Source organism: Mesocricetus auratus, unplaced genomic scaffold (assembly GCF_017639785.1).
Source record: "Mesocricetus auratus isolate SY011 unplaced genomic scaffold, BCM_Maur_2.0 Super-Scaffold_100018, whole genome shotgun sequence".
NCBI classification, from domain to species: domain Eukaryota; kingdom Metazoa; phylum Chordata; class Mammalia; order Rodentia; family Cricetidae; genus Mesocricetus; species Mesocricetus auratus.
The window spans coordinates 6741823-6757834 of NW_024429199.1; the positions used below are offsets into that span (position 1 = coordinate 6741823).

The 16012-nt window shown below is 38.8% G+C and overlaps 1 protein-coding gene across 4 annotated transcripts in view; it reads right to left on the reverse strand.

Annotated features, from left to right (window-relative positions):
• Hs3st5 (heparan sulfate-glucosamine 3-sulfotransferase 5) overlaps positions 1 to 16012 on the reverse strand; it is a 256960-nt gene that overhangs the window by 143262 nt on the left and 97686 nt on the right. For 2 of the 4 annotated variants that reach the window (XM_040728248.1, XM_040728246.1), the window contains exon 2: positions 14009 to 14179. The exons of 1 other annotated variant lie outside the window; for it this stretch is intronic. The gene's annotated coding sequence lies outside the window, so the exon portion shown is untranslated. Of the gene's footprint in view, positions 1 to 3276; positions 3423 to 14008; positions 14180 to 16012 lie in introns of all 4 variants that reach the window. One more of the 4 variants, XM_040728247.1, reaches the window with a different exon arrangement.

A 16012-nucleotide genomic window follows, 5' to 3' on the forward strand; every position in this document is an offset into this window, starting at 1 on the left:
GGCCTCCTCACTGACACTCACATTTGGGGGGGAGTCCAGATCAGTCCCATGCTGGCCTCCCCGCTGTCGGTCTGGTGTCCAAGAGCTCTCCCCTGTTCAGATCAGCTGTCTCTGGTTTTGCCAGCCTATTCTTCTAAAGTTAACTGCTTACATACCCACAACACAAGGATCAAAATGAATCATACTATTAAGCAAACAGAAGCTTATTTAGATTTCATTGTTTTTTGCAGAAAGTACTCTTTCTGTTCTGAGGTCAAATTTAAACTCCTATAACACATTTAACTAGTATCCAGCTGGTTCTAGTCTATAGTCCTCACACAGATGACTGATAGCAGTGTCATGATACTTTAAACCATGATGCAAGCATTCACCTACCAAAAATAGTCCCTGTCTGGGTTTTGATAGGTCCTGCCATCATGGCCTTTCTGGTTCTGTTGCAGCCAGGAAAACACTTTGCCGACAGGACCACGCTCTTCTCATCATATCACACCCACTAGCTGCCCTTTGTTAGTCACTACCTTCTATTGCCAAGTCCCAGCATATTTCAGAATTGTGCCCATCCTCTTTATGGCTCCATTTCACTTTGACAGAAACCTCAAGTCACTTTTATCCGCCTAGACCTACACCTCCTCCTCCTGCCTGTTCTAAAGTCAGTGTGTGTCTTTTTCCTCCTCCGTTTACTAGCTGTGGCCTGTGAAGAGTAAAATTCATCTTTTGAGGCCCCGGAAGTTTTGGTATGGTTAGAAGGGACCCAGAGGAGGATGCTTCTCAATATGAAACCCATGCATCATTAGACTGAGATCTTCCACAAGAATTGTGAAGTGTCTGTGGATGGGATGAGAACAATTGAACTGATTCATGTGTTTTAACTGGAGCGTGGATACATAATGCTCTATTTTCTTTGGGATGCTTTACTGCAAAGAAAGACTAGAGAGTAGGGTCCCACAGAGGTGTTTTGACATTAGGGTTAATAAAGCATGAACAACTCATTAATAAATAATGTTCTGCATGGTTAACAAATAAAGCCGAATGCACCGGCTAGACCTTGAAGTAAATTAAATCATACATGCAGCTGTGTGTGTGACTTGTTAACTTGTAACAGTCTCCTCACAGTGATCTGGTAAAGCCCAATGCAACAGTGCGTAAATAAGACCAGCAAATCATAGGCAAACCCCTTCAGTTCAGATACAGAATATCAACTTTGTAATGCTCTAAAGGCCTCATGTAGTGCAAAAAATCTTCATTGCTGTTCGTGTACAGGCATTCTAATGATAGCTTTAGTCTCGCTAAGACAGCTCTACATATCCATCAGTTCACACAATTGCAGGTACACAGTTACACATATGTCTGATCATCTCCTGTCTCTTGCCTTTTTATCTACTGGGAGTTGACAAGAATAAACGAGGGAATGGGGTTAATGTTTAGAGGTAAACTAGTTTATTCAGCTAAAATGGTTCCTGATAAGCTTTTTAGTATGATCCAGAAAACTTGAGGAAATAGAAATTAAAAAGAAAGGAAAGGAGGAAGGAAGGGAAGGAAGGAGGGAGGAAGAAAGGAAGACTCATCCTCCTTTTAGAAATGAAAATGGGGTATAGTGCTCCTAAAACACACACATTAGCATGGGGAATTGGCAAGGTTTTAGACAGAGGTTCCATGGCTGCCTCATCAGTGATGGTTCTCAGAGCTGTGTCAGGTAGAGGGAAGTTTGGGCCTTTGCCCACTTGCACTTCTCTGGGTGCTGTGCACTGTAGCTTCTGGTCCACAGAGCTCATCTCATGATTATAAACTGATGGACAGCTGACGGTTGTCAACTCAGCATGATTCATTGACTCCAGCTGTTCAACAGTTTAGAGGGACGCAGCCTCCAGCGACCTGCCATTGTGGTTGGCTCCATCCTCCACTCACTAATGCTCTAACTAGAAAGCCAACCACTATGCAGTTAGATGCAACTATTACCAAGCAATGCTTTGATGAAACAACATGTTGGAAGGGTTTCATTTCATCTCAAAAGCCTTGCCAACCATGCCCATATGCACACATTTACGCACCATGCCAAGCCTGTTCTGTGTTTATGCTGACAAGACCATTAAGCTGCCATTTCCATCCTTTCCCAAAGCTGTAGGTTTAAGCACCATTCACCTGAAACTCAAAATGTTCTTTATTAAACAACAGCATTTGAAAAATTTCACCCTCTATATACTTATATACTTTTTTTTTTTGGTTTTACGAGACAGGTTTTCTCTGTATTGTTTTGGAGGCTGTCAGTCCAGCCTGGCCTCGAACTCAACGGAGATCCGCCTGCTTCTGCCTCCCAAGTGCTGAGATTAAAGGCGATTTATATACTTCTTGTAGTTAATGGAAACCACAAATGAAGGACCAGTTAATATTTTATGTCACATGGCAAGATTTCAGTTTTGAGTAGTGGAAATTAAGGTAGTCTCTATCTGTTGAGCCTTGCAATACACTTTGTTTACATGAAAGACCATTTAATCCCAATGGTCTATAAGGTTGGCAATAGTTACTGCCTTTTTGTGGAGGAGGAAAACTGACTTAGCAATTGAAATTGTAAAAAGTTATATAGCTAGTAAGAAGAATTAAGTGTGTGAATTCAGTCATTCCGAACCCAAATTTTATACTCTCAGTTGTTATTCCACGCTATCTTGTGTATTACCAGGAAATCTAAGCATACACTTGGAGAAGCAATCTGGAATAGAGCAGGACTTCTTCCCCTTAATCATCCTGTATGGCAATGAGTTAAGAGTTTGCCTAACTATACAAGTTACCTTCTGCATATTTCAAAAAAAAAGTTAATGTGGCTGGAGAGATGGATGAATAGTTAAGAGCACTGGCTGCTCTTCCAGAAGACCTGGATTCAATCCCCAGCACCAACATGACAGCTCACAGCTGTCTATATCTCCAGTTCCAGGGGATCTGACATCCACACACAGAAATACCTGCAGGCAACTGATAAATTATCCTCCTTTTAGGAACAAAAATGAGGTGCTAATAACTATACACTAATACACATAAAAAATAAACAAGTTACCTAAAAACTAAGCTTAGTACATCAACATTTTGGTTCCTGTAAGTGGTGTTTCTTATGTCAAAGTCCAAACCATATAAAAAGAATATTTCCTGTTCATTCCATGAACAATGGCTGGATTCCCATTTTCTTGACAATTGTGTTTGATAACTACCCAAACATGGACTGGCAGGAATGCTTTTCTTCAGGGGCTCAATTTTAAAAATAATACTTGTGTCAGAAAAGAAGCAAACCTGGTTGATGCAGAACTTGGTCCAGCTGTAGGAATGCAGTTCTGATGGGAAGACATGATCCTTGATAAGCTGGGCACGAAACAGCTGAGAGAAGGGGGGGATGAAATTCCCCGATGAGGCCCTACCAGAGAGTCAGATTGTTTAATCTGTCAAGAATAAAATACCTATTATTCCTTTGTCCAAAGCCTCAAACACATATTCTCACTATCAAAGCATACGAGTTAAAAGGTATTTATTAATTTATATCTGTAGTTCTTTATTCAAAGCCTGTGCTAGCATTGACATATTCACACAGAAAATGTAGGTCGCATAATGCCTGTGTTAATCCATATAGAAATTTCTCTTTGTGATTAGCACTTGCATAATTTGACTTTTTATGCATCCATGCTGTATTTCCCCCCAAAGGCTTAAATTACATTTGGTTCTTTGTTAGCCTTCAAGCAGTAAGTAGATTGTTTAAAAAAATTCTACTTTCCACGGTGAATGATTTATTATTCAAGTCTAAGCTATACACAAAAAGGTATAAATGCAAATACTTATTCTCAATAAATGTGGTGCCCCAAGGCACTATTGCTACCTCATAAGTATTTGGATATTATATTATATTATACTGTCTGTCAAGCCATACTTCCCACCACATTATTTTATTCCTTCCTATTTACACAATGTGTGGAAAGACAATGAGAAGCAAAGGTGTATTGGGTTTTACTCAGCCCAAGAGGCAAGCTGTGGCTGCTAGTATATGGCTTTAGAGAGAAGAGACATTTGCCCACAAAACCCATGTAGGCTGGAGGACAATTTGTCCACAAATGATTAAAGATGGAAAAAAGTCCATTTTGGAAAAAAATGCAAAAAAATCTAAATTACATTTATATCTATAAGGGAAGAGAGAGATGCTAGGTGACATTACTGAGGGCTACAAACAATGTGATCCCACCAAACCAAAAGTAAGCAAAAATTGGTTATTTTAAAAGGTTTTCATCTATTACTCATTGGAAATACTGTAGTTTTGTCCTTAAGTTAATTTTTGTTATTATTGAAAATAATGATTAATCTAAGCACCTACTGCTAGGATGCAGGTAGCCACCACACTAAGAACCACATGTATTTTCCAATTGTTTTTATAGCAGATGATGTTAAATGATAATTTTCTATTAACTTGTTGATAGAAGACATTGTTTGAATAACATCATGGACACAGTGATGGACAGAAGCCCCTGTTTTTCAGTGTCTTAGTCTCATGGTCTAGTAAGAAGGGCAGGTGCTCAGTGAAGGAAAAAAGGTGTGTGTGCTCTCTCTGTCAGATAAAACCATGTAAGCTCCCAGAGTACTCAGATGTCCCTCTAAACTGCTCCCTGGAACAGTCATCGTCACTCACTGCAAACAATACACCTAAATCACTCCTACTTCTTCCTGTATTTCAAATTTAAATGACATTACTTTAATAAAGGGAATGCCTAGAAATATGCATGAAAATTTTGCTCTGTACAACCAGAAGCCTGAATTTCTCCTGCTAGATAAAGCCAGGGTTGTAACCTTCATTCCATGGAAACATAGAATCCATTTACCAGAACAGAATTTACACTGTTTTAAGACGTAGTATAATGCTTAAACGGAAAACCATCTTTGAAATAAATTGTTTAATTTTTTTGCACATGAAACTCCCTTAGTTCATCTGGCAGTATTGTTATACTTTTCTTTGTATTTTGAATATATACTCCTCTGCTCTATTAGATCTAATGAAATGATTTTCCAGAGAATTCTGTAATTTTGTCCTCTAAGGAGAGCTTTCATGTGACTCTACAGTATTTCCTGAGCACTCTGAGTTTTCTCATCACAGATGTCATTCAAGTTGCTTTCTAAACTCAGCATTTTACTAACAATTTTTCCTTCCACAGTTAATTGAAAAACAAGGCAGTTGTATTTCATTGATATCAGATGTATTGGTTAATATGCAAGTCCTTTCATGGCTTCTAAGAATGATAATCCCCATGAAAAAGAAACAACTATTTAGCACAATTGAAGCAGTTAATAATATTTGGGGTGTGGTCTGGGCCTTTAGAACATCCACCCACCAGGTCTCTCTGAAATTTCAACATATGGTTAATGTTCTTTATTTATATGGGAAATAAAATTCTGGTGAAAAAAGCAGTCGAATCCCAGTCAGAGCAATGTACTGAGAAGGAGATGGAATTGATATTTACAAGAGCTAATTTCTGTCTCCACTCTATTACTAACCAGTTTCCTGGACCTGCATACACCATTGAATCTGCACAAAATACTTTCCCTGGGACTTGTTTTTCACACCTGTAAAATAAAGATAATTGGACTTGAATTTCCAGGCTCTCTTTCAACTCAAACAGGCAGCAATGCCACAGCTCTGACTTGATAATCAACATGAAAGAATTCTTAAAGCAGTAAGTACCACAAAGTGAACTAAATTAGAGATGGCTGGCTTTTAATATGTATTCAAATTTAGGCTTGGTTATCATTTTTTCCTGAGAACTGAGTGAGAATTTTATCCAGTGGTTCTTTGAACAGGAACTTTCGAAACTCAAGTTTACTCTAAAAATTAACATACTGGTACCTGTCATTTCAACAATTTTTTTATTTGTGATTTGCTTAACATCACTGGCTTGGATTATAGTTATATAAATACTATGAAGATTTTTAAATTAGTATGTGAGTTATAATGTATAAGAAGGAGCAAATACATTTAAATTTAATCTTCTTCATTTGTTGACCATCTGGAAGTCCATAGTATCATATAGATAACACCGGTTCATTGACAAATTGTAATAAAAGTAAAGGAGACTGAACCTAATCCTAGTAAGTACATGCAGGTGTTTGCTCTAACTTAGGGGAACTATACTGTGAGAATCTCAAATGTACAAATTAATACACAAGGATCAGCAAATGTTGGCAACAATTGCTGACTTCTGAACTGACTCCATTTTAACTTCAGGAACATCAGACAGGACATGGAAAAGCATCTGCCAGGAGAGCTGTCACCAACACCAGCCTTGAGCCCTCTCCTGACTTCCTGTCACCTTGATCCTCGAGCCAACTCTCCACTTCCTGTCACCTTAGTCCCCATTTATCTGGTCTCTTTGTCTACACTTTCTTTATCTTACATTTTCTCTAGATACCACATGATTTATTTTCTTGTGGTGGCTTTTCAGTATCTGCCATTACCCAACAGAGTGCCCTGAGAACTGCGGTATTTGTTAGTTTGCTTCAGTCATGCTTCTTGGGTCCTAGAACAGCCTAGCACTCTCCCGTTATTCACTATTGTTACTTTATTTGTTGAAGAAATGAAGTGCTCATGTAATTATCATGTACCCAGGTATGGATCTTAGCTAAAATTACCAAAAAATATGCATGACCAATGTATATTTCTCTTATACAAGAGCAGACAGGCATATCAGGCAGATAGAGGCAGGAAAATTAGAATGAGTCTTCCTGAGACACTGACTTGAAACAAACAAAAAATGAGCTTTGATGGTAAAAATGAACCTGGTGAGATGGTTCATTGGGTAAAGGTGTTTGCTGCCCCTCATGACTTGAGTTTGATCACAATTTCCCACATGTAGCAGAGAATAGGCTCCCAAAAGTTGCCCTCTGACCTTCACATGTCCACATGTATATTCTGATACACACACACACACACACACACACACACACAGAGTGCATGGGCAGAGAGAATATAAATAAATAAATAAATAAATAAATACAAATAAAATAAAGAAATAAAAATTTAATCGTCACCATGCTGGTCTGACACCAGGAAAATGTCGCTGTCATGGCACAGTGCCAACGTGTTCCAAGTGTGGAAAAAGAGCAAGCAGCGGAAGACAGTGAGACCACGATGCTAGATGGCCTGTGGCTGCATGATGTTGCCCTAGGCATAGTCTCATCATTTCATTTGGGCCAGACTCATACCACTGTCGAGAATCTGCATATTTTGGGTAAGGATGTAACTCAGTGTTCAGATGTTTGCCTGGTATGTAAAAGTCCTGTGTTTGACTCTCAGGATTCAAAACCAAGTATTCACTTAAGAGTAAAACCAGACTCTCTGTAGGGAGCTTCATGGCTTAAGTGATATTCAGATATGCTTACTATAGCAGGGCCAGACAATAGATCTTTCTTGTTCTGTAAAGTTGAGGTCTAGCATTTAGAAAACTAAATAGAACCATGTGAGATGGTTCAGTTGGCAAAGTGCTGGCCCTGAGGCCATACAGATGTGAGTTCAACCTCCACTACCCTCCTAGAAACACCAGGTGTGCTGCTTGTGTCTGTAATCCCAATTCCAGGACCAGAGACTGGTGGCTCCCAGGGGCTCATTGGCTGGCCACTCTAAGAGCTGACTAGCTCTGGACAAGTGAGCATGTTGTTTCAATGCAGGCAAGTAACATTTCTGAGGATGGCACCCAAGGCTGTCTTCAGGCTTTCACATGCATGAACGCACACATGTATACATACACATGAATACATGTACACACATACAAATAAGAATTGGAAAAAAGATGAATCATCAAAAGTCATGTAATTTAGAGACTTGCAGTCTAGAAAGGACATCACTACAAAGCAGAATAATTTCATGGCATGTTTCATCGAACTTACACAGCATTAAGAGCAACGTGTTAAGTTTTCACTTTTGAGTATTTTCATTTTAACAGGAGTTTCACACACCAACACACATGTTATTCTTTCCATTGCTTCAGGACAGCTTCCTTGAAATTTCCAATCTCTGCAACGATTGCTGCTATAACCACATTACATTTATTACTACGTTTGAGCAGCAATTGACTGGATTCCATCTCACTGGCAAAGCTAAGCAGCTTTGTATTATAAGTAAGTTGAATTAATGGGCCCGTGTTGGAAAGATGTGCTACCTGGACTTGCTGCCACCCAGCTGTTTCTTTGAGGGGTCTGCAAGTGAAGGGAAGAGGCCTGCTGTGCAGAGGATAGGAAAATTATTATCATATTGCTTTCCTAAATTGAATGAGAATTTTTGCTCAGCAGAAACCTCTTGACTGCAAAAGTCTGAAATTGTGCCCTGCTGGTAAGAATGCCTGTTTGGACTGGTGGGAATTTGAACATTCCACTGTGCTTCAAATCCAGTAAATCTTATGAGTTTGCCCACAGCCTTATGGAAGTGTACTATCTCTCCCTTGCAAAAGAGAAGTGGTTTGTGACCTCTTTATGCAACAGTGAAGAATAAATTATGCTTAGGTAAGTGCTCACTTCTTGCTTAATAGGTAATTTTAATAGTTATTTTGTGAAGGGAGAAATCCTTTGTCTTAGATTTATATTTAAATTCAAATTCTTTAATGAAGACAATGGATTCTTATACTTAATTTACTGACTGGACTTTCTACTTCTTGGACGTTAAGCTCATTTGCTGGGCAAATGCTTTGGGTCCTTAATCAAATTCTAGTTGTTAATGATTTTATACTTCTGTTCTGAATGTCACCTGTCAGCCTTCATTAGTCCTGCATTGTCTTGGTTAATACTTTGGGGACTTGCATTTCAGTTTTTTCTGATACTAAGATTTTGAACTCATATATGTTTAGGTTTCACAATCTTTGCCTATGTTTTTACTTTCACCTTTTAAAAGTAACTTGCTATAGGTTGGACCCTTGCATAAATATGTCTACAACTGTGTTTTGCACTGTGGCATAATTTTCAAAATACTTTGTTTTAAATAAATAAAATAAGTGTATTTTTGACATTTACTGATATAGAAGACAAATGTAACTTCTTTAAGATTTTGAAATGTCTGTTTTTCTTGTGGAATATGTGCAGCTTTGAGAATCACTTAGCATGATGGGCATGGTGGTGCACACCTTTAATCCCAGCACTTGAGAGGCAGAGGAAGGTGGATGCATGAGTTTGAGGACAGCTTAGTCTACAGAGTGAGTTTCAGGACAGCTAGGGCTGCACAAAGAAACCCTGTTCCGAAAAAATCATTTAGCAATGTGTGATGCTTTTAACTTCATATATTAACCTCTATCTCTTGTGAGTGTGTTTGTTATTCCCTTATGAGTAGTTGGGGAAAGTAGTGTATATTTTTTGCTTTCTCCCATTATTTCTAGGTATTAGTAAATAATAATCATTACTTTCTTCTTGCTTTCTTTCTATCTCTCTTTTATTTCTTTAGAGACAGGATATCAGGAAGGGTAGGATGGCCTTGAACCCCCACTTGTAGCTTCTCTTGTTTTCACCTCCTAAGTACTGGTGTTATTTGCACAAACCAACATTTTCAGCCCCGAAACTACTTGGTATCTTCATATACTTGATGGAGTTGTCATTATGTATGTGTTTATCTTATTAGTTGATGAATAAAACACTGTTGGCCAGTAGGACAGTAAGATAGGCAGGTCTAGGAGATGAGGAGGATTCTGGGAGACATAGGAAAAGCAGTGACCATGTGATCCTGGGATGAGAAGATGTGAGTCAGGAGTTCTTCGGTAAGATAAGACCATGTAGAAATGCATAGTTTAGCAATTATGAGTTAATAATAAAGACAGAGCTAGCCAATAAGATGCCCTAGTTAACGGCCAGCAGTATTGTAAGTAATATAGTGTCCATGTATTCTTTTGGGGCTGATGTGGCTGTGGGACCAGGTTGGTGGGAAAGAGTGCTCATTACATATACTCTTCAACATGCCTGTACTTCTTATCCTTGTATAATTTTATTTGTTAAATTTAAGTGACATCTGCTAATTTCTAGGCATTGAGAAGAAAGACACCAGGTATATATAGTGCTATATATTCAAAAATACTTTGCATTGCATTCTAAACTTTGGTGAGTCATTTCATTCCTGTACTTTAATTGCATTATAATTTATGTCTGAGTTTGTAATTCCAATATTTGCAGTCTGTATTTTGTTCTCTAGTTGAATACATCTGGTGTTCACAATCGATCCTTTTGTATTTGTATTTACAGCCATTACTTGGTTGCTTGGAGTGTTTCTTTTAGTAGTTCTTTCAGAAGGGACTTGTGATGATATTGTTGCCAGAGAGCCTGCAAAGGCAGAATGCTTGCTTCCTGCTTTAAAATCTTAGGAGTGGGGCTGGGGAGATGGGTCAGAGGTTGAGAGCATTGACTCTGTCATCCAGAGGTCCTGATTTCTATTCGCAGCAACCACATGGTGGCTTATAACCATATACGCTGGGAATCAAACCCATCTCCTTAAGAAAAAGCAGCCAGTGCTCTTTTCACTGAGCAATCTCTTCAGCCCCTCCTTCACATTTCCAAAGCATCATTTTCTCCAAGTAACTAAATATGTTTCTAGTCCTTTACAATATTTTAAGGTTTACATTAAGGATATATCTTTTAGCAGACCTGGAGACCATTATGTTAAGCAAAATAAACACACTCTGAAGAACAGATATTGCATGTTTCTCACATACTACATCTAGGCTTTTTGAAGGTAGAAACAGAAGGGGAACCATTTAGGAAGAGGAAGGGGACTCCAGTGATGTGAAGTAAGGCAGGGTGGAGCCTGTCAGAGCCGGGCAGGAGCAAAGTGTATTACATGCATGTGCAGAGTGCCACCAGCTATTCTGTAAAAATAATATGTGCTAATAATAATAGCCCCATTAGAAAAAGGTTTTGTAAGCTTGGAAAAACAATAAAACATCAGATATAATTCTGGCAGTTGAGGGCACCTATCAATGTTATTTTGATTAAATAATATTTTTATTCCTTTCAAATATCTCCAGATGCATTCCCATCTGAAAAATTATGGCAATAAAATCTGGCAAAATATGCTTTAATAACTCTTTGTATTTACTTACATGGATTATGCATATCTTTACTTAATGACTTATCAACATGTTGAGACCAGTAAGTACGTTTTATTATCTTTATATGTCTCCTGGATTTCTCTATCATACACACTCATAATAACATTAACATCCCCACGTGCCTTCATGTTTAGTCTCACTGACAGTCCTTCCGGGCTCTGTCCTTCTAAAGCACGCTGCCTTTTGGGTAATCCTCGACTCTCCCACCACTGTAGCTCCAAGCAGATCAAGCCTGAGTAAAGATAACCTTGAAGTTTTCACTTCTGGACCTAGAAGGTGAAAGATTATTCTGTCCAAGTGAAAACATTTCTTGTTTTAGATCCAGCCACATAGATAATACCCCATATCTTTTTCACCCCTTGTCCTTCATCCTGAAGGGTGTTTCCTGCTCCTATCCTTACCCCCTTACCCAAACAACATTATTGCAGAATACATGGTGAGTTTCGGGGCCATGTGGCTGTTTACTGGAGGGAGGCGGGGTCAAACTGTAGGAGCTCAGGGGTGCCTCCCTCCTCCCAGATCTTATGATGTATGATCCCAAAGCATTTCTGTCATTTCCTTTCACTGCCTATTTTGCTGAGCTCTGGATCCACCCCACACGGGGGCCTGAGACTGTGGAAAGTTTTCTTTAGGGACTGTAATTTAAGAACTCTGATAAGTATGCCTATGGCAGTAAGAATTCACCTGAGGACCTGACTCCACCTGCTCCTCTGCTAGGACAAAGGAAAGAGGAATAAAGAGGGAGAAGTGAGAAAGAAACATAGCAAGGTGGGTGTGGGTTTTCGAAACTGAAATATGACAGAAATTAGAACTAAAACACTACTATGTAATATTTTTAAACCTCATTCAACCCTAAACTTATATTTTATAGATATAAGGATTTTCATGAGGTGTAGTACCAGCTTTATGTTCAGATGGAATAATCCTGAGAGCAACTCCAATCACAAATGCGTGTGAAATTGTTATTTTAGTTAACACAGTTCTGTAAATTATTTATCACTCATGAATCATTGTTTCACCTTCTGCTATAAATGCACTCTGTTTTCTATGTGTGACACCAATGGTTAATGCCTACAGACAAAGGATGTCAGAAGGATGTACTTCTTCTTGATAGCTCCTTTTCCTTTTCAGATTTTATGGACCAGAAATCTAGGAGGGGGAACTAGCATAGAGACTGACAGAGAGTGGGAAATGGCAATCATACAGAAATCCAGTCAAAGGCCTTGATTACAAAATTACACTCCTCACTATGAATACAGTGCTGTTAATCCTTCAGGGACTCATCATAACTTTAAATCTAAGTGTGTCCCTAAGGGCCACTCTGTAGCTGGAATATAAAAAGAAAGTCTTTTATAAACTTAAAACCACAAATAATAAAAAAAAACAAGTTGGTAAGTGAAATGTCAGAGCAGAAATCAATAAAGTGACAGTCACCAAAGACACACACAACCTGTCATAAAAACATCAAATGATTTATAAGGTCAGCCTGCAAAAGAATGAAAGTAGTGAGCAATGTACTAAACAGATCTGTTCTTATGAAATCAAAGTCTGAGTTTTCAAAATTAAAAAAGATGGAGCCCTCAGTATGTAAGAATGCCTAATCAATCCTGGACAGGTGGCTTAGTGCTTTCTATTGCTGTGATGACGTCATGAGGGCAGAACTCTTTTTTTTTTTTCTCGAGTCAGGACTTCTCTGTGTAGCTTTGAAGACCAGGCTGGCCTCTAACTCACAAAGGTCTCCCTGCCTCCACCTCCCGAGTGCTTGAGTTAAAGTTGTATGCTACCACCACCTGGCACGGCGTCTTCTAAAAAGAAAACATTTAATCTAGGGTGGCTTTCTTACAGTTTCAGAGGTTCAGTCTATTATAATCATGAAGAGGAGCATAGCAGCATGCAGGCAGACATGGTGCTGGAGCTGAGAGTGCTACAGCTTTATTCAGAGGCAACAGGAAATCAACTGTCTGTCCCACTGAGTGAAGCTTGAGAAGAGACCTCAAAGCCCACCCTCACAGTGACACACTTCCAACAGAAGGTGCTGCCCAGATTAAAGGTGTGCCCTCTAGCCTCAAGGTCTGGATTAAAGGTTTGTGTCATCCAGCCTCCTCCAACAAGATCACACTTCCTCCAACAAGGTGACACTCCTTGTGAGTTTATGGGGGGGGCGGATAAATACATTCAAACTACCACAAAGCGCTTACCATTCTTTTTTTTGGCCTCCTAGATATTGTATAGCTAGAGCCAATAACACTAAATATCTGAATAAATTACAGAATCACACCAGACAGAGTAACAGCTAGTGATCGAAAGAGGGTGCTCTCTGTGTGAAAGGGAGATGCAAATTAGCTCATCTTAGTGAAATTAAAAAAGAATATTAATGAGAATTAATAATTCAAATTGGAGAGATAAAAAGGAAATGCTAATCTATCACTTCTGTGCTGAAGTCACTCTTGACTTACTCTTACGACTAAAGGAAACTACATAAAAGCCCAAGGATAACATCAACTTTATAAATGAAACGTCAATGACTTCTAATCCCAGTTTCAGAGTTTTTGAAAGTCCCCAGAGTGTGTGCATAGGAACTCTACCAAGGGTGAAATGAATCCCAGTCCCTGGAGTCTAAGCCTATGGAATATTTCAAGGGGCCAGTACTCTTGTACACATTGGATTTTAGGACAACTGTTTGAGATGCTGTGTGAGGAGAGAGGTTGGATGATCCTGCTCTTCCTTTGCACCCTAACATCCTTGCCCCTTTATGGCTTACAGCATTTGTAAATCCTGCTCCCCTTACTTCCTAGTTTAGCTGGGGGTTGCACAAACGTGCTTATTTGTCTTAAATTTAATTGCTTTTAGTTTGTCTGCTTTCCAATAACATAGAATTAACTTTTGATGTAATTAAGTTATACTCAAGTTTCACTTACCTTCACATCTTTATGCTCATCCAGAAAGTTCTATACATATGGAGGAGAGACTTCCAAGAATATGGCAAAGTAGGTTGTCAGGTTTCTGAGGGTGTCAGCTGGCCTTTGAGACTCCTGAGGTGGGCAGCAGAAACCACCAACCAGTCTTAAGGCAGTGGGGCTCGGTTATCTCTAAACAGAGCAGAGAGATGGACACGTTGGTCACAAGTAATCTACAACTACCAGGATCTGCCATGGACAAGGTTACTCTCAGTGGACTAACAGTGTTACTAAATTTAAACTTGGCCAAGGCTTGTTGCTCCCTGATTTAGCTCAGTTGTCCTTTAAAATTTCATGACATTGTAAAGTCAGCATCAAAGGGTAATTCCGACTACAGAGAAGTCAGCTGTAGTTCCTATTGTGGTAACTTACTATTTTTTCAAACAACAAATTAAGTGGGATAATTGCTAACTTTATTTTTGACATGTGGGTGTTGAATTCGTACTAAATTTCTAAGCCAAGTTTGATGAGGTCCCTTGGAAATACATCTTCACAAAAAAGTCTATAATATCCCATAAAACATAAAGATGGGATATTTTTACTAAATCCCTATGGAATCATCTGGTAATTTTGCTGTTTTCTTTCACATGGGCAATGCTTGCAAAGATAATTAGGCACACACAAGGATAAAATTCCTTCCAAGTTAATATGTGTGGTAGTTTATGTTATCCTATTCAAGAAAACCAAAATTTTACTGTCTTTGCTGAGTGAATTGAGCAGAGGTTAATAAAGATTAACAGAAAAGTAGAATGAAAAACTTCCAAAAATTAATAATAATAAGCCACGAAGTGGGAAAGGAAGCAAAAAGTACAGGTAAATAAAAGGTAGTAAGCAAAGTGACAAGTACACACTCTATAGCAAGCACAGGATACTTTGCCTGACAATAGCTCTCCTGGAATAGGTCCTAACACCACTCAGCTACCTTCTTCTGTCCTGTGTCTCACACATAAAAATAAGAAAGATCACACAACCATGTCATAGACCACTAGCAATGTGAAATATGCTGAATAAAAATACTAGAAAATTTTTCATTTATTTATCAGTATAAGGATTCTTGATGTTCGGGAGAGAATACTTGGAGGTGGGTGGTCATCTTGTTACTATAATATGAAATTTCAGAGAAGCAGAGATATGGACACCTATGGATGAGCAGCAGAAGCAATCCTACTAATTTTGGAAATCTTCTGTTTAATAGCACTGGGTTTGGGCCTGGAGAGATGATTCAGAGGTGAAGATCCTCTTCGAGAGGACCCAGGTTCAGTTCCCAGCACCTACAAGATGGTAACTCCAATTTCAGGGTATCTCATGCCACCTTCAGACCTTTGCAGGCACTGTATGTGGTACACAAAAGTATGTGGTGTACAAACACAAATTCTGGCAAAATAATAATAAAACTAATAAAGATAAAATAATACACTAAAATTACTACTCCTTGTTAGGAGAAGCCTTGCTGGTAGACAAAATCCTGCCCAAATTGCTACCAAGTGCTCTGCAGTAACTTTAGTGGTATCTGTCTCTTCATTCCTTAAAACATAGTCTATAGTTAGAGGATGGTGTCATTATGCACAGCCAAGGATGGTGGTAGGTATTTGTGTTCTTTTCAACTCCTAGGCAGGTTGTGCCCATGTGCACTGATGGGACACAAGGGAATGATAGCACTTTAGAACAAAATGTAGTGGAAAGCAGAGCTGTAGGTTAGATTTGGAAGAATGAAGTCCATTATTGAAGAAGTTTCAAGGTAGGGACTAATCATTGACTCAGTGCCCAAATTACTATATTATTTATACCTTCACTGAAAGGATTTGAACTTCTACCTCAAAGTCCTTTCATATGATCTTGACAGTTCCGTGAATTCTTTCATTGAAAAACTTTTCACCACTGCCTTCCTTCCATTTACATTTCTTCCTCAGGGTAGGCAAAGGACTCATCTTCTCTTCCCTTGATGATTGCCAATACTGTTCAACA